The sequence below is a fragment of the Eschrichtius robustus genome, chromosome 7, assembly GCF_028021215.1.
Source record: "Eschrichtius robustus isolate mEscRob2 chromosome 7, mEscRob2.pri, whole genome shotgun sequence".
Taxonomy (NCBI): domain Eukaryota; kingdom Metazoa; phylum Chordata; class Mammalia; order Artiodactyla; family Eschrichtiidae; genus Eschrichtius; species Eschrichtius robustus.
The window spans coordinates 75,606,913-75,623,756 of NC_090830.1; the positions used below are offsets into that span (position 1 = coordinate 75,606,913).

The following is a 16,844-nucleotide window of genomic DNA, read 5'->3' on the forward strand; positions in this document are numbered from 1 at the left end:
CCCAATTCCCCTCCCCAAGCTTCTTGCTTCCTCTCCCCAGGCCTCATTTATCCTCTGAGGGCTAAGCCCTCTTCCCAGCATCTTCTGTAGCCTTCCAGAGACTGACCCTGTGTATACAAGCCTATCAGTTGATTATTATTATTTAAAAATAGATAACACATCCACATGGAACAAAATTCAAATGCACAAGAAGGTGTGCAGTGAGAAATTTCCATCCAGCCACCCAGTTCCCTGGAGGCAACTAAAATCACTGGTTTCTTACCTGTTCTTCGGAGACATTTAATGTACAGTTTACCCTTGAACATCGCGGGGGTTAGGGGTGCCCACCTCCGTGCAGTCAAAAATCCACATGTAATTTAATTTATAGCTGGCCCCTGGCGGTATCTCCCGTTCTGCATCCCCAGATTCAACCAACCGTGAATCTTGTAGTATTGTAGTAAAAAAATTGCGTATAAGTCGCCCCCTGCAGTTCAAACCTGTGTTATTCTAGGGTCAACTGTATTCTGTGTATGTACGTATATATAAGCAACCCTCCATATCCAGTTTCCACCTCCTCTGATACCCACTGGACGTACAGCTGATACAGCTGTACTACTATATAAGGGACTTGAGCATCTGCAGATTTTGGTATCCATGGGCGTCCTGGAACCAATCCCCCAGTGGATATTGAGGGACTATATCTATACAGCTCCTAAAGTGCTAGAATATTAGAGACCTGTCCTGCAATTTCCTCTCCTCCCTCCCCCCTTCCCTCCTTCTTTTTTACCTCAGCTGCAGTTGAGTAAATAATTTTCCTCAATCATCATCAATATATGTGAGGCCTTTCTCTTGCATTGTTCTCTTTGTTTCATTTCCCCTTCATCGTATTCCTTTTTCTCATAGGCACCCATGGTAGTGTGTTTGATCAGTGTTCTTGCATAGCGCACATATCCTCATTTTTAAAAACTATGGTTATTTTTCTGTGTGTGAGTGTTGTTACTTTGCATCAATGGTATTGTATGGCTAATCCAGCTCTATTATTTTATCACAGGATACTGTGTTTTCAAGCTCACTCCACATCTTTGCATGTGCACCTGGACTGTTGGGTGTACCTGTTGGATGGGATTCTGTGGTTGGAATCCATGTGACTTATCTATTCCCCTAGAGACAGATGCCAACGCTGGCTCCAGTGCCCACTGTCACAGACTACGCTGCCCTGATCGTCTCTGTCCATGTCCACTCCTGGACTTTGCTCCCAGCTCTAGAGATCATTTTCCATCAGCCCACGTACATCTGCCTCGTGTTTTAAAATAGCTGCATGGCATTTCCAGTTTCTAGACGTTCCAGAGTTTATCTAGCCAATCATCTCTCTGTCCACAGACTTTTCGGCTGTTTCCAATCTTTCACCATCGCAAACGAGGAATAACCTTGCACAGTTGTCAATCTGTCCGTGTGCAGGCACATCTCTAGGCTAAATTCCTAGAAATGGAATTGCTGAGGGGAAGAGTCTGCATTTGTCATGTGGATAGATACTGTCAAAAAGTGTGAGACCGTCCCTTTCCTATCCCTCTTCCTTTTTTTTTTCCTATCCCTCTTCTGTCACTAAGGTTCTTTGAGGCTCAGAGAGGTGGGTGACCTGGCTGGGATAACACAGCCAGTGAGTTTTGGCACCGAGACTAGACCTCAGGAGGCTGAGCCTGGGCCAGTGATCTTTCCAAGGCACTTCGTTGGCTCCTGTGTGTCCCAAACTTTGGGGAGTCTGGGATCTTCCCTGTAAGTCTGGGAGGTCTTGGCCTCTGCTGGAATGTTTCTGGTAGGCAAGCACTCCTCACTGCCCACTCCTCTGGTGAGGGGTCAGCCCAGGAGCTCTGTTCCTGGGGACCAGGAACTTGCCATCTGAAGGCCTTGGGAAGGCGCTATCAGGCCTCTGTAGCTCCCTTGACCCCCACCCCACCCCCTTTTCCCTTGCAGCATTTTCATAAATGGCTCTGTCAGAGTGAGACATCCTTGGGCTCCTGAGTAGTGTTGCTTGGATACAACTGGGCAACAGATCTGGGTTATTTAAGGGAGAAGGATAGTGGGAGGGAAGGGGTGACAGCCTATTTATTCAGGGATGGATGGTCTTCCTGCTGCAGGGCTTGGCAGACCCCCTCTCAACAACCCCCATCCCACCCCGCCTCATTATTTTCAGTGTCCAGGGCCTGGGGTTCTGCAGTGAGACCCAGCAGAAGGCCACTTGGAGCTCCTTTCTCATAGCAGTGGGGGCAGGGGATTCTCTGCACGTTATGAGAGGGGAGGGAGAGGAGGGAGGAGGTGAGGGCAGACGGAGACCCCTAGGAGGGGATCTTCTGATGATGCTAGCAGCCACAACTACTATTATGTTATTGAGCGTCTTCTTGGACAGCTATTTGTTAAGGGCTTTAAATTTGTTAGTTCATTTAATCTCAAAATCCTGTCGAAGTATGTGTGACTGTCCTCATTTTATAAGCACTTTTTAAAAATTTAATTTAATTTATTTTTTGGCCAGGCTGCGTGGCATGCGGGATCTTAGTTCCCAGACTAGGGATCGAACCCACGCCCCTTGCAGTGGAAGCACAGCGTCTCAACCACTGGACTGCCAGGGAGGTCCCAATCCTCATTTTATAGATGCGGAAACAGAGGCTCAGAGAAGCTGAGAAACTTGCCTGAGGTCACGTAGCTAAGAAATGGCAGAAACTGAATTCAGACTCAGGTCTCTCTGATGCCAAAGCCGAAACAAATCAGTGTACATCACTGAGCTGGTAGGGCCCTCCCAGGACATCCACTTCCACTCTGAGCTGACCTGGGAGGTGGTGCTGGTGTCCTCTTCACAGCCCTCCCAGCACCCTGGTCCCCACTCCACCCTGCAGGAAACACATCTCTCTGAAAATTTACTGCTCTGCCTGCCTCACAGGTCTGGAAGCACCTAGGGCAGGGTGGGGTCTGCACCCTGAGACCAGGGTCAGGCACATAGTAGGTACTTAACGTTGCTGCTTGGAGCTCAGATGCTTGAGCAGCTCACCTGAGACAGGGATCCTCACTCACTTCCCGACAGCCCTGCAGGGACCAGAAGACAGTGTCCTGCCTCTGAGCCTTCTCTGCTCCAATTGAACAGACCCAGACCCTTCAGCATTTCCTGGGGCTGGGGCTCCAGATCTCCACCCTCTTGCTATCTTGCTGGGAGTCAGCACCCATGTTCCCGGGCAGGTGTCGTCTGATCAGTGGGAGTCCACAGAGGCGCAGGTGGGGTGCTGAAGGCTGCTGGTATCTGTCCCTGTGCAGCTCAGGACACCCACCAGAAGGAACTTAACTCTTCAGTGGCCCAGCTCTTAGAGAGGACTGGTCAAACTGGGCTGGGCTGAATTGTAGGGTGGGGTGGGAGTAGGGGGCTGTGGCTTGGGAAATGGGGAGAGACATGCCAGGTGAGCTGTGCAGAGGAAGAAGCCAATACGTGCGGGGTCCTGGGCTTGTGCTGTAATCAACGTGTCCCCTCATCATCCTCTGAACCCCAGTACAACCTTACACTTTGCGGAACTTTATCACAACCTGCCTTCAGTCACACTTATCCATCGAATGGCGATGACGGTAAAGGCCACTTTGTGCTACATACTTTGAAGTCATCACCCCATTTAAGTCCCACAACCACCAGCTCAGGTAAGTGAGGTAAGTGTCATGAGTTACCTGAGGCTCAGAGACCTCCACTATTTCTAAAGTAGCCCCACTTTTCTTTACCATTCTATTATTTTCTTCACCATTCTATTATTTTCTTCATTGCATGAATCACTCAGGAATGATGTTGCCTCTGTTATTATTTACTTGTTTATTGTATCCTTTGCCCCACCCTACTAAAATGTCAGCCCCATAAAGGGACATTGCCCCATGACGGAACTTGTCTGCCTCATTCACTGCTCAAGGCCTAGAACAGGGCTTGGAAGATAGAAGGGGCTCTGTAAATGTTTGTTGATTGACTGACTGACAATGAATGAATGAAATATCTGTGGACTGAATGAACCAGGATTCCTTCTCCCTTTTCTCTCTTCTTCTTCTGATGGAGGGCTCTCCTTGTAGTACTTGAGGAATGTTCTGGAGATAGAATCACCCTCCTCCCGCATGTCCTGGGCACTCTTCAGTCAGGCATTGAGAAGTGCTGGGGGACAGGTAGGGGGGAGGTCCCCTTGCCCTCGGGGACCTCATTGTTCTTCAAGGCATTTTCAAACTGCAGGTCACAGGTAAAATCAGTTTTGTGCACTGCAATCAGTAAAAACAAAAAGAAATAGGATAGGGGCTTCCCTGGTGGTGCAGTGGTTAAGAATCCGCCCGCCAATGCAGGGGACATGGGTTCGAGCCCTGGTCCAGGAAGATTCCACATGCCACAGAGCAACTAAGCCCGTGTGCCACAACTACTGAGCCTGTGCGCCTAGAGCCCGTGCTCCACAACAAGAGAAGCCACCGCGATGAGAAGCCCGCACACCGCAACAAAGAGTAGGCACTGCAACTAGAGAAAGCCCGCGCGCAGCAACGAAGACCCAACACAGCCAAAAGAATAAAAATTAAAAATATATAAAAATAAATAAATTTATTTAAAAAAAAGAAAGAAGTAGGATAGGATAGATTAGAAAGTATCAGAGTGCATCACATGCAGTAAGGCTAAGCATTTATATATATATATATATATATATATATATATATATATATATATATATATATATATATATAATATAGTTGATTTACAATATTGTGTTAGTTTCAGGCCATGATAATATTGTGTTAATACAACCAAGTGATTCAGCTAATATATATTTTGCAGATTCTATTCCATCATAGGTTATAAGATGTTGACTATAGTTCTCTGTGCTATGCAGTAAAACCTTATTGCTTATCTATTTTATGTATAGTAGTTTGAATCTGTTAAACCCATGTTCTTGATTTGTCCCTCCCTCCCTCCCCCTTTGGTAACCATAAGTTTGTTTTCTATGTCTGTGATTCTGTTTCTGTTTTGTATATAGATTCATTTGAATCCTATTTCAGATTCCACATATAAGAGATATCATACAGTATTTGTCTTTCTCTGTCTGACTTCACTAAGTATAATATTCTCTAGGTCCATTCATGTTGCTGCAAGTGGCAATATTTCCTTTTTTATGGCTGAGTAATATTCCATTGTATAAATATACCACATCTTCTTAAGCCAAATGTCTGTTGATAGGCGCTTTGGTTGTTTCCATGTCTTGGCTATTGTAAATAGTGCTGTTGTGCACACTGAGGTGTATGTATCTTTTTGAATCAGAGTTTTTGTTTTTCTGGATGTATACCCTAAAATGTATTTCTTTTTTTTAAAATATTTAGTTATGGGACTTCCCTGGTGGCGCAGTGGTTAAGAATCCGCCTGCCAACGCAAGGGACGTGGGTCTGATCCCTGGTCTGGGAAGATCCCACATGCTGTGGAGCAACTAAGCCCATGCGCCACAACTACTGAGCCTGTGCTCTAGAGCCTGCGAGCCACAACTACTGAGCTCACGTGCTGCAACTACTGAAGCCTGAGCACCTAGAGCCTGTGTTCCACAACAAGAGAAGCCACCACAACGAGAAGCCTGTGCATGCTGCAACTAGAGAAAAATCCCACGCGCAGCAACGAAGACCCAACTCAGCCAAAAAATAAATACATAAATAAATAAATTTTAAAAACTACTAAAAAAATTATTTATTTATTTATTTAGTTGCATGGGGTCTTTGTCGCAGCAGGCGTGTTCCTTAGTTGCAGCTTGTGGGCTCCTTAGTTGCAGCTTGCGAGCTCCTTAGTTGTGGCATGCAAACTCTTAGTTGTGGCATGCATGTGGGATCTAGTTCCCTGACCAGGGATCGAACCCGGGCCCTCGGCATTGGAAGCGTGGAGTCTTATCCCCTGCACCACCAGGGAAGTTCCTAAAATGCATTTCTTACTTTGAGTTTCGTCAAAAATGTTTGAACCTAGTGTGTGAATTTAGGAGGTGGGAGATGCTATCCTTGGACCTAGACCCAAAGGAGGGCCAACCAATTAAATTAATAATCCAGCTGATAATTATAATGTCAATTATTGAACATGTATTCTGTGCCAGGCAGGAGTGGTCAAGTACTAGGGCCCTGCACAGAGGTGAGGGGGAAGGAGTCCAGGGCAGACAGAGATCCTTTGAGCAGGGAAGACTGCCTGGAGGCGGTGGAACCTGAACTGAACTCAGCCTCGGAGAACCCCTCTGCCCTGGCAGGTGCAGGGCTGGGTGAGAGTGTGAGCTCAGGTGGCAATAATAGTAACAATAACAATAGCTTCAGTCAGTGAGCTCTGGCCAAGTGCCAGGCACTCCTTTAATCCTCCAGACATTTCCTGGAGGCATAAACTGCTCTTCATACCAGTTTACAAATGAGGAAAAAAAGACTTGGAGAAATGTGGTGACTTTTAGGGTAAGGGTCACATAGTGGTAAAATTGCTGAGGTTAGATCCAGGCAAATTGGCCCTCCTCAGAGCCCGTGTCTTTCAGCCCTGGACTGCACACAGCAAGGCCCGAACAAGAGAGGGCTGCTGGATCCTGGTGGTGGGGCGGTGGGCCTGGAGGGGCAGACAGCCAGAGCAGGACCCTGAGGCAGCTGGGGCAGGTGGGGACGGGTCTGTGTTGGGCCTCAGAGACCACCTGGCTCACAGGGAAGACTGCAGGCTCCAAGACGCCCACCATGGAGGGCCCACGTGGGTCCCAGTCTTGGCAATAACGTGGCCACGGGGAGTAGCGCCAGATTGGCTTCCTGCCCTGATGTTGTCTATTCCTCGGGCCCAGTGTCCCCCAGCCTGTGGTGGGCTTGGCGTGCAATGAGGAGCAGAGAAGAGCAGTAGAGCCTGTTTCTCATCTTTTGTCAAGTCTCATCTTTGTTGGTTTGAACCTAGCTCCTCTGCCTTCCGGCGAGTCGTTTCTACCTGTCAGGAAATAATTCTTGGCCTGAGCGTTCCCACGAGGGAACCGGGGGTTCGCACAGCTTATGTTTCTTCGCAGGGATTGAACTTGGGACTTGCTTGCCTGGGCAGAGGGGGCTGTGGATGGCCACTGGCAGTTTTCATGGAAGCGTGAGTAATGGGGTGGTTCACTACCCTTTGCAGTAGCGGCTCGCCTGGTTTTGGATGGTGGTGGGTTAGTTTGTGTGTGTGCTACACATGCCCACATACACACACATGCTCACTCCTACAACCACACTCACACCCACTAGACACTCGCACAAACATGCACACTCTCATTCACATCTCTGCAAACATACATGAGCAACACGAGCATATATGTGTACATACACGTGTTCACACACGAGCACGCAGTTGTACTGCAGGGCCACCCGCGTGGCCTGGCATTCTTTAGATGATAAGGTGGCATCTCGGTTGCTTGTGCATCTGGGATGTGGGGTGGTGGCGGTAGTTCTGGTGGAGGTGCTGGGTCAGTAGGGGTGGGTCCTGAGCCCTCTAGTTTCTGAGATCCTGTTCGGGGACCACTGATCCTTTCTCAGTGGACTTCTGGGCTTCTGCTCTGAGCTTACAGACTTCTTGGGGAGCTTCTGCGGCAGTTTGCGCTGAGAGAGTTGGCCCAATTGATTCTTCCGTTCTGCCTGGGGTTGGAGAGAGAGGGCAGAGTGCCTTCTTTGAGGTATACCTAGGGCTGCTGTGTCCCTTCCTTCGTCTCTTCCTCAACATTCAGTCCCCTTCCCCCTTCCAGGCCCCTGGGTCCGGTGGGGGGCAGGATCTGGTCCTGCAGGCTTTCTTGTGGTGGGGGGAACCCCCAGCATTTGCTGCTCTGAGCAAGGACTTGGCAGAACCTCAGGGGCTGGGGGCGGGCTGGTGAGGCTGGACGCTGTGATCTGGATGCCATCTGTACCCTGTTTCTGAGATACCTCTAAACCCCCAGCCCTCTACTTCTGGGGTTTACCAGCTGAGCCCCAAGACTGTCTGTTGGAGCCAGAAGGGCAGTGATTCTGGTTCTTCCGGGGACATCTCTGCCCTGGTCTTTTCTGCTTGATTCAACCAGAACACCTACTGTGTGCATGGTGAACACGAATGAGTGAATGAATGACCAATGTGCCAGACACTGTGCTGAGGACCAAATGACAGGTCAGACACAGACTTTTGTCCTCCAGGAGCTCAGTCTAGAGAGGCAGCCAGCCACAGATCCCAGGGAGGAAGAGTAGTGTGTGTGTGCATGTTTGTATATGTGTATATGTGTGTGCTCGAGCACAGTCTTAGTGCACATACGTACCCCTACCTTAGTCCTGGCTGCAAGGGGGCGTTATCCTGGATAATGCAGGTTTATGAGGATGCATTATCAGCATCCTCAGTACGGCAGGGGCTTCAGTTGGGGAATCTGACACGGGGTGGGGTGGTTTATGAGGTTGTACAAAGAGGAGGAAGGAAGGGAGCAGTGCCCAAAGATGGTGCCTACAATGTGCCACATGCCACGCCAAGGCATCACATGCCCCAGCTTCCTGGCTTGTCAACACCTCTTTGAAGGAGGACAGACCATATTCTGGCTGAGGCACTTGAAGATCAGACAGGTTATGTCACAGACCACACAGGCAGTAAACTATGAGCCAACTTGAGCCTAGCTCTGCTGGTCTCTGAAGGTCAGGTCTGCTTCCCAAGGCCACTCCTGGGTCTTCTCCGCTCCTCTCCTCCTCGCACATCTTGGTTGTTACAGGAGGGGGCCTGGAGCTGAGGGCGAGTGTTCCCTGGGCCTCAGTTTCCTCATCCACTAAAAGAGGGATAATAAAAGTAGTTATCTCATAGAATCATCCAGTGAAGCTACCTGAGACCTGGGTGCTGGAGACTTGGTAAGAGCACCACAAATAACAGCCATTCCGCTTGTCTTTATTTGTTCTTAGGGCTCCCATGGACTGCAGGGCCTGCCTGCCCCTCTCCTAGCCCAGCGCCTCTGGCCTGACTTTGGAGAGAGGTGAGGCCTGTGCTGCCTTCATCCTGGGGAAACTCGGACTTCACTGACTCCTGCTGCAGCCCTGATTGTGGGTGAGGCAGGTAGTGAAGGGTGAGGAAGACCGATTTCCCCAGTGTGGAGCAGAGTGAAGGAAGAAGTGACTCACCAACCACGACAAAGCCCATCTCCCCCAGAGGAAACAGTGGCGAGAGAGCGAATGCCCTTGGGTGACTTTGGGGGCACGTGCCAGCGGAGGGCTGGCATGGGCTGCTGGGGCGTCGTCAGGGTGCGCCTGGCTGGGCTGCCGAGCCCTGTCAGTGGGAGGCGGGGATAGGCCCCCCTGGGGGTGGGGATTGTACGTATCACTGCAGGGAGCCATGGGGTGGGGGCAGAGGGACCCCTCCCCTTCCAAAGTTTCTGCCCCATTCTTCCCTTTTCGCCTCCGGGGACTGAGGGTGTCTAGGGCTTGGGAGAAGCCCACGATTGAGTGGACAGTCTGCTTTTTAAGGGCTCAACCGTTGACTCCTGTGGTGGCTGAGGTCCAGAGAGGGCAATCGCCTAGCTCAGGTTGCACAGCACAGCGAGGATTCTTCCGGTGCCCAGCTGCTTGTCTCGGTCCCGCCGAGGCTTGGCTTGGCTTTAAAAAGCAGAGAGCGGCGAGGGCCAGTCGATTTCCCGGGGAGCTGGAGTCTGGGAGCGGGTGTGGCGCCGAGAGCTTTTGCTTCTTTCTCCTGCCAGGGAGGCTGGATGTAGGGTTTGGGCTTCTTCCAGAACTAGCCGAACTAATGACAAGGGAAGAGGAGCTGGCTTCCCAGGCCATCTCCCCCGTCCCAAACTTTTCCTCCCAGGCGGAGGGTGGATGGGCGAAGGGAGGAAGCGGGGCGGGAAAGGTGGGGCCAGCCGTTCCTCCCCGCCAGGCTGCTGAGGCTCTGGAATGCCAATCTGGACGCTGCTTGGTGAGTGTGTCTTTAAATCCGAGACCCCCGCCCCCTTGGCGGCTGGGGCCGGGGCTCGGGCTGGCCGGGCGGCGGCGGGCTCGGTGATTGGCGGCCTGGCCGGATCCGCCCCTCGGCTTGGGGGTCGTGGGGCGCGGGGAGCGGAGCGGCGCGCTCGGTCTGGGGCGGGCAGCTCCCTTCGCCGGCGAGCGCGGGCTCCTTCTCTCGTGGCCTCGCCTCGTCGCGCCCGGCCTGCCAGCCCCCGGAACCGCCTCTGCCCACGGATGGGCTGGGGAAGTTGGGAGGAGCGAGCCGGAGCCCGCGCCGGGCGCGACCCGCCGCTGCCTGACTCGGCGCCCGCCGTTCGGGCGCAGCGCGCCAGCCGCAGGAGCGCGGATGCCCCGGAGCCGCGGGCTGGCAGGTACCGATGCGTCCGGACCCGGGCTGGCGAGGGAGGGCTGATTCAGGAGTTCTCTGGGCACTCCCGGGCCGGGGTTGCTCCGACCACCCACTCCCCATCCCCCAGATCGCACGCCTCCCTGGGCTCCGCGGAGAAGAGAGGTCCTGGGCCCCCACCCAAACCCGCGCGGGATCGTTGCCTGGGAGAGAAGCGGAACCTCACATATTAAACAGTGAGGAGTTATTGAGTCCTTCTGTCTGTCCGGCTCTGGGCTACCGACTTCCTCGAGGAGGTTTCCCTCGGACTGGGGTAGATGTGGGCTGGCGACACCTCCACTCGTAATGGCTAGGCCTGGGGCAAGGCCCAAGAGCTGGGCTTCCTGTGCAGCTGCGGCGAGGCAGGACGCTTCATGATCCACACTTGGGGTCCCTGGGCTCATCTTTAGGGGCTTGAGGCCCATGGCACCGAGAAGAGTCCAGAGAACCCAGTGGGTGCAAGCTTTGATGCTGGGCCCCATCTGGTCCTGTCCTTCTGTAGGCCTGGGACTCCGAGGGGAGCCCCCTTTTCATCTTCAGAGGTTTTTCCTGAAGGGGCAAGAGGCCTGGTCAGAAAGCAGAGTGCAGTGTGCGGGAGACTGTTGCCTTGGACTTTCGAAAGTGGCCAGGGTGGTTGGAATGTGTTCTTATCTCTTGGGGAGTCAGAAATGGAAGAAAAGCTCCCCGACTTCAGGAAGCTTTCCAGCTTCCCTACTCTCTAGACCAGAATTCCAGGCACCGACTCCTTGGCTTCCTGCAGAGCAACCTGGACCCGTGACTGAGCATTTCTTAAACGCCAGGGAGGGTGGGAGTGGTGGAAGGTGTTGGAGGGTTCTCCCTTTAGGTGGCTCAGCCCCACGGGGGGAGACAAGACATAAACACAAAGAAAGTTCGCTAATACAGGGTTTCCATCCCAGTTCCGGACTAATTATAATACTAGTGGAAATACCAAGAGCATACACATGATTAATTGCTGAGTGAGTGACAGGGTCTGCAGTTGCTAGGGGAGCTGGGATGCAGTTCTCAGGCAGCCGTGCAAATATGTTTAAAATGTTGTGCCTCCATACCCATCCTTTGTGATTACAGTGCTAGTGGTTAGGCCCTCTCACCACTTCCATGGATAGGGAGCAGCTGGAGTGTGCCCCGGCCCCACTCCCAGGTGTTTTTTGTTTTTATGTTTTCCTGTTGGTGGATTTCTGAAGAAGCACATTTGGTTTCTGGGGTCAGGCTGCCCATAGGACTCTCCCAGCCTCCGTGGGGCTCTTGAGGTTTAGGGTCTAGACAGCCTTACAGGAGGAAGTCCTCTTTTCCTTTCGGAAGAGCCTCTGTCGCTGGGGGCTGGGGATGAGTTTGTCAGGCTGGAGGCCCTGAGCCAGACACTGTTTCCTGTGAGTGCAGACAGACAATCTTCCCCTCGCTGGCCATCCGGGGTTGGAGTTGGGGTGTTGGAGGTGGGCAGGCCTGGCAGGGCTGGCTTGAGGTGAGTGGTACCTGGGGCATCCTGACCTCACCTCTGAGGTTCTGCTTTGTCTAGGGCTCTGCCCTCTCCCGCATCATCCCTCGCAAGTTTCTGTTTTCTGGAACACTTTGCAGAGGTGGCAGTGTGCTTGTGCCTGTGGTCTTGGGAGCTGTTCTGGGGGTGGGAGTTGCTGAACTCACCCTTTAGCCCTTGGCCGGCACTGTGAGTACTTGGGTGAACACACCCACCTGCCTCCAAACAGGTGGCACACACAGGGTCACCCGGGCACAGGTGGGGAATGCTGGCATGGGAAGAGATGTGCGCGCGTGCTCAGGTTTATAACTGTGTGGGCAAGGGCTGTGAGGAACGGGATACAGATGGACACGAAGGCAATGGAGGTGGGCAAGCAACCCAAGGCACAGACACGTGCAGGGGCAGACAGTGTGAACACACAAGTGTGGACCACGCACAGGCCGCAGGTACTCTAGAGATGGACCTACGCTATCATGGAGATTTGGCTGATAGAAGTGGACAGACATATGGGTGGGCTCACGGAAGCACAGACAGGGATGTGAGCTGACGTTCACCAACGCGAGACATGGAGCCACATGGACGTGCCTTGAATCCTGGGCAGACATGGAGTTGGCTCTGGGCACCTGGGACACAGACCACACAGACAGTTATACCTGCTGAGTCTTCCGGCAGCAGAGGGCAGAACACAGTCGGAGGTAGGTACCAAGATATAGTATGAGGCAAGTGCTGCTCAGTTATCCCTGTGACTCTGTGGCAGCAGTGCCTGAAAGCTGACCTGTTTGGGGTGGAGGTGGTACAGGTGCTGTGTGGTGTGGCTTCATTTCTGGATTCCCGCTTTGGAGTTTGAAGACCCCAAAGGGCTCAGTATCCTCTGTTTCACCCTGAGAGTTCTTTGACCTCCCTACTCCCTAAATTACAGGGCTGGGTGCATGCCTTAAACACCATCAGGGACTCCTTGAGCTTTGAGGCTCATCTCCCCTGGGTCTCCAGAGCTTCCTGAAGTGAGGTCGTGTGGTCAGGGTAGGGGAGGTACCTGGCTGGGGACTCTCCTTCTGAGCCCAAGCCTGAGGGTTTTTGGCAGGGAAGGGACAATCCCTGGGGAAGAGAAAGAGTAGACATGTAGTTGGGTCTTTGATGAGACCTTTGCTTTCTGGTATGGATGGACTGCCCCTCCCCCAAACCCTTGGACAGGGAAGGCCCCCCTGCCCCCAATCTGGCTATGGCTCAACCTGGAGATTGGGAGATACAGCTCGACACTAACTCACCGTGTTACCTGGGCAAGTTACTTAATGTCTTAACTAACTCTTTAATGTCTTAACTAAATCTTTAAAGTGAAACGCCTCATCTTTAAAATGGTGCCAGTAACCCCTCGCCCTTGGGGTGTGGTGAGGGTTAAATGTGAGATAATCAGTGGAAAATGTGTGGCCCAGGGTCTGGCATAGAGCGAGCACTGTCAGTGGGGCCTTGGTGACCAGCCTTCCCCTGTGGCCAGGACTCTCCAGAGCTGCTTCAGCAGCCAGGTGCCTGACCCTGGGAAGGCTAGCAGGCCAGGCACCTCTGGGTTGAAAGATGGAGGGCTTTGTCCTCACCTCCTGCCCACCAGTCGCTCCTTAGCCCTGTGGGACCTCTGCACGCCTGCACGCAGGGTGTATGAAGCTTGGGCCTGCCTCCTGCTGGGCCTCTGGGAGGGGAGCCAGTGGTTTGCTAAGAATAGCCCCAAATTATGGCTCTGCCTCCCAGCGGGCAGCCATGCATCTTCCCAGCCTGGGCCAGGGGGCTTGCAGATGGGCCTTTTGTGTTTCCTGTAACTGGTACTCAGCACTGGGATGAGCTTGGGAGCAGCAGGCCGGATCTGGGAGGAGGCCCTGCTGTTCTTCCTAGGTGTTTAGCTGGGACCTGGGGGCAGGGAAGGTCCGGGGAGAACTAGCCTTTAAAATCTCTGAGTTCCTCTTCCACTTAGAGCTTGTCCTGACAAGTGACCATCTTCCTACCCCTCAACAGACCTGTAGCGATTAAGAATACCGGGCCTGGAACCAGACCACTGTGGTCCGATTTTCGGCTTCCTCTCTTGCTAGCTGTATGGCATCAGACAACTCACTTAACCTCGCTGTGGTCTGATTTTCGGCTTCCTCTCTTGCTAGCTGTATGGCATCAGACAACTCACTTAACCTCGCTGTGCCTGATTCCCTTGTGTAACAGGATTAATAATAGTAACTCTCTTATAAGAATGTCACAAGGGTGAAAGGAGGTAGCACATGGAGAGCCCTTGGGGTAGTGTGTGGCTCATAGTAAGTGCTCAGTAAACATTAGGTGCTTCTGTTATCATGGTTCCAGTTAATCTCAGCAGAGGGAGAGACCTGTGAGACCACAGAGGCCAGGCTGTTTGCACAGTGCCTCATGGTGGGAAGGCACCAGGATGGCTTCTTGGTTCCAATTCCTGGCCTTTCCTGCCCCCAGGTTCAGTATGAGGCGCAGGGGACCAAAGGTGAGTGAGACTCAGTCCCTGCCAGATGAGAGAGGCACATGTCTACCTTCTCCCACTGGTACCTTCCCGGGGCCTGTGCCAGCTGTGATTGGAGCCGGAGGGAGGGAAGGGCTTGCCTGGGGACGGGGTGGTGCTTCAGGTGGGCTTTGAAGGATGGCCAAGAGTTTGCAAGGATGAGAAAGGCTTCCCAAGCAGAACGAGTAGCCCATGCAGAGATGTGACAGCTTGGCGTGTTTAGGGAACATGAGCAGATCCACGGACCTGGGGTGGGACCCATGCTCAGCACTCCTGGCCTGTCAGGAGAGACCTTTCTGTGTCCTGCTGTCCCTCCCACACTGGGCTCAGAGGCAGCCCTGGTGTGCCTCTTAGGACATAAGCTAGAGGCCCCCCCGGAATTCTGGCCTCCCCCTTTCCTTTAAAGAATCACATTCACCGTCCCCCCATTCTCCAGGGGACCTCCCCACCCTCTTATAAATGCCTGCCAGCCCTTCCTGGGACCCCTCATTTTTGAGCTGGGGACTCCAGACTGCTCTCACCCCAGCATCAACATGCCTATTTTTGCTCTTAGCTGAGATGCCTATAGGTTAACAGGTCCCCTTCCTCAGGAATGAACTGAAGCCTTTGAAACCTCTCCTAAGGAGTGAATGTCTAATAGTAGAATTAGAAGGTGTTTTATTTCCTGTAGCTGACATGTGGACTGGCTTTAGCTCTGAAGGGTGCCCCTGCTTGGGCTGGAGCTGGGGCACACTGATGAGGGAGAGACATGGGGCATCTGGGGTTACCTCCATGCCCATGGCAGGCAGTAGAGAGCATCTTGGAACTGTGTGTGCCGCTCCTGACCCTGTGGGCTCCCAGGGAGCAGGGCTTTCAGAAATTCCAGGAGGAGGGAGGGTGTGGTGCTGGGACAGCTGTGGGTGCACGGCTTGGCTTCCCTCCCTCGCCCATGAGAAACAGCCCCACTGCCAAGAGGCTGCGTCGGGGGCATGTCGGGGGGGTGGGGGGAGAGAAGTGAGTGCCCTCAGATGACCTTGGGCTTTGCCAGACACTGCATCCCGCTGAGCCCCAGGCCCTGCCTATCTGCAGGCGGTGTGTCTTCTGTCCTGGCCCTCCCCAGAGTGGAGGACCGGGACACTGGGCGTTTTTGAAGATTCTGTTTAGAAAGCACAGAGGGGAACTTCTCCCCTTTTCCTTTTCCTTTTCCTGGCACTGCAGACCCCAGGAAGGAGTTAACCCCTCTCCTGCCAGTCACAAAGTGGCTGGTGGACGTGTCCACTTTGACTGCTGCCCTCTAGTTACTGAGTCCTTCTCCAGGGTCCCTGACGTTGGTGCTGACCCCTCAACTCTCCAGGGCCCTGACTGGCAGGACCTAGAAGACCTCATCCACCCTGGATCTGATCGGAACCCTCCCTACCCACATCCTTGCTTTAGCCTTAGTTAGGCCACCCGCTTGGTGGTGCTCACTCCCTGCCCCCATGGCAGCCCTGTCTATTGATGGAGCTCGCAGACTTTGGGAGTCTCCTGCAGGTGCTGCTGTGCTGGCTTGCTCCAAGGCCTGTCGGGAAGCTCTGGTTTTCAAATGCCCCAGAGCCAAGGGCCTCTCTGGAGATCGGGCCCTGGTGCCGCAGAGCCTTCTGGGGAAGTACAGAGCAGGTCTCTCTCTTCTACTGGGTGTAGATGCTCTGAACTGGGTCTGAGGCATAGGTGGATAAGCCCGGGACCAGCAGTTGACTGCTTCCTCTGAGTCCAGTTTTCTCATCTGCAAAATGGGCATAATAAATTTTTATGTCTACTTAAAATTAAAAAAAAAAAATTGAGGCAAAATTCACTTGATGTAAAATTGACCGTGTTGAAGTACACAGTCAAGTGGCATTGAGTACATTCGCAGTGTTGTGGGACCACCACTTCCATCAAGTTCCAAAACATTTTCATCACCCCAAAGGAAGATCCCTTTCTCATTAAGCACTAACTCCATTCCTTCTACCTCACCTAGAAAAGAAGTTTTATTGAGGTACACATACCATAACAGTCATCCAGCCTAGGGGGCAGCTGGCTGAGTGTCGGTGAAGGTCATGGGCGTGCAGCCCCACTCCAGTCGAGTGTGCGAACGCTTCCATCACCCAGAAGCTTTCCTGGGGCTCCCCTGCCGTCAGTAGCCACTCCCACGCCTGGTCCCAGGCCGCTTATCTCCTGTCACTCTGGTTTTGCTTTTTTCTAGATTTTCACATAAGTGGACTCAGGTAGATAATAAGTATTTTTTTTTTTTTTTTAAAGAAATTCACGTTCTTTTATTTATTTATTTATTTATGGCTGTTTTGGGTCTTCGTTTCTGTGCGAGGGCTTTCTCTAGTTGTGGCAAGTGGGGACCACTCTTCATCGCGGTGCGCGGGCCTCTCACCATCGCGGCCTCTCTTGTTGCGGAGCACAGGCTCCAGACGCGCAGGCTCAGTAATTGTGGCTCACGGGCCCAGTTGCTCCGTGGCATGTGGGATCTTCCCAGACCAGGGCTCGAACCCGTGTCCCCTGCATTGGCAGGCAGATTCTCAACCACTGCGCCACCAGGGAAGCCCCGA

The 16,844-nt window shown here is 52.8% G+C and overlaps 1 protein-coding gene across 8 annotated transcripts in view; it reads left to right on the forward strand.

Annotated features, from left to right (window-relative positions):
- The first annotated feature begins 10,032 nt into the window (after positions 1-10,032).
- PALD1 (phosphatase domain containing paladin 1) overlaps positions 10,033-16,844 on the forward strand; it is an 84,318-nt gene continuing 77,506 nt past the window's right edge. For 7 of the 8 annotated variants that reach the window (XM_068547742.1, XM_068547749.1, XM_068547744.1 and 4 more), the window contains exon 1: positions 10,033-10,283. The gene's annotated coding sequence lies outside the window, so the exon portion shown is untranslated. Of the gene's footprint in view, positions 10,284-10,441; positions 10,495-16,844 lie in introns of those variants that run through there. The other variant, XM_068547748.1, reaches the window with a different exon arrangement.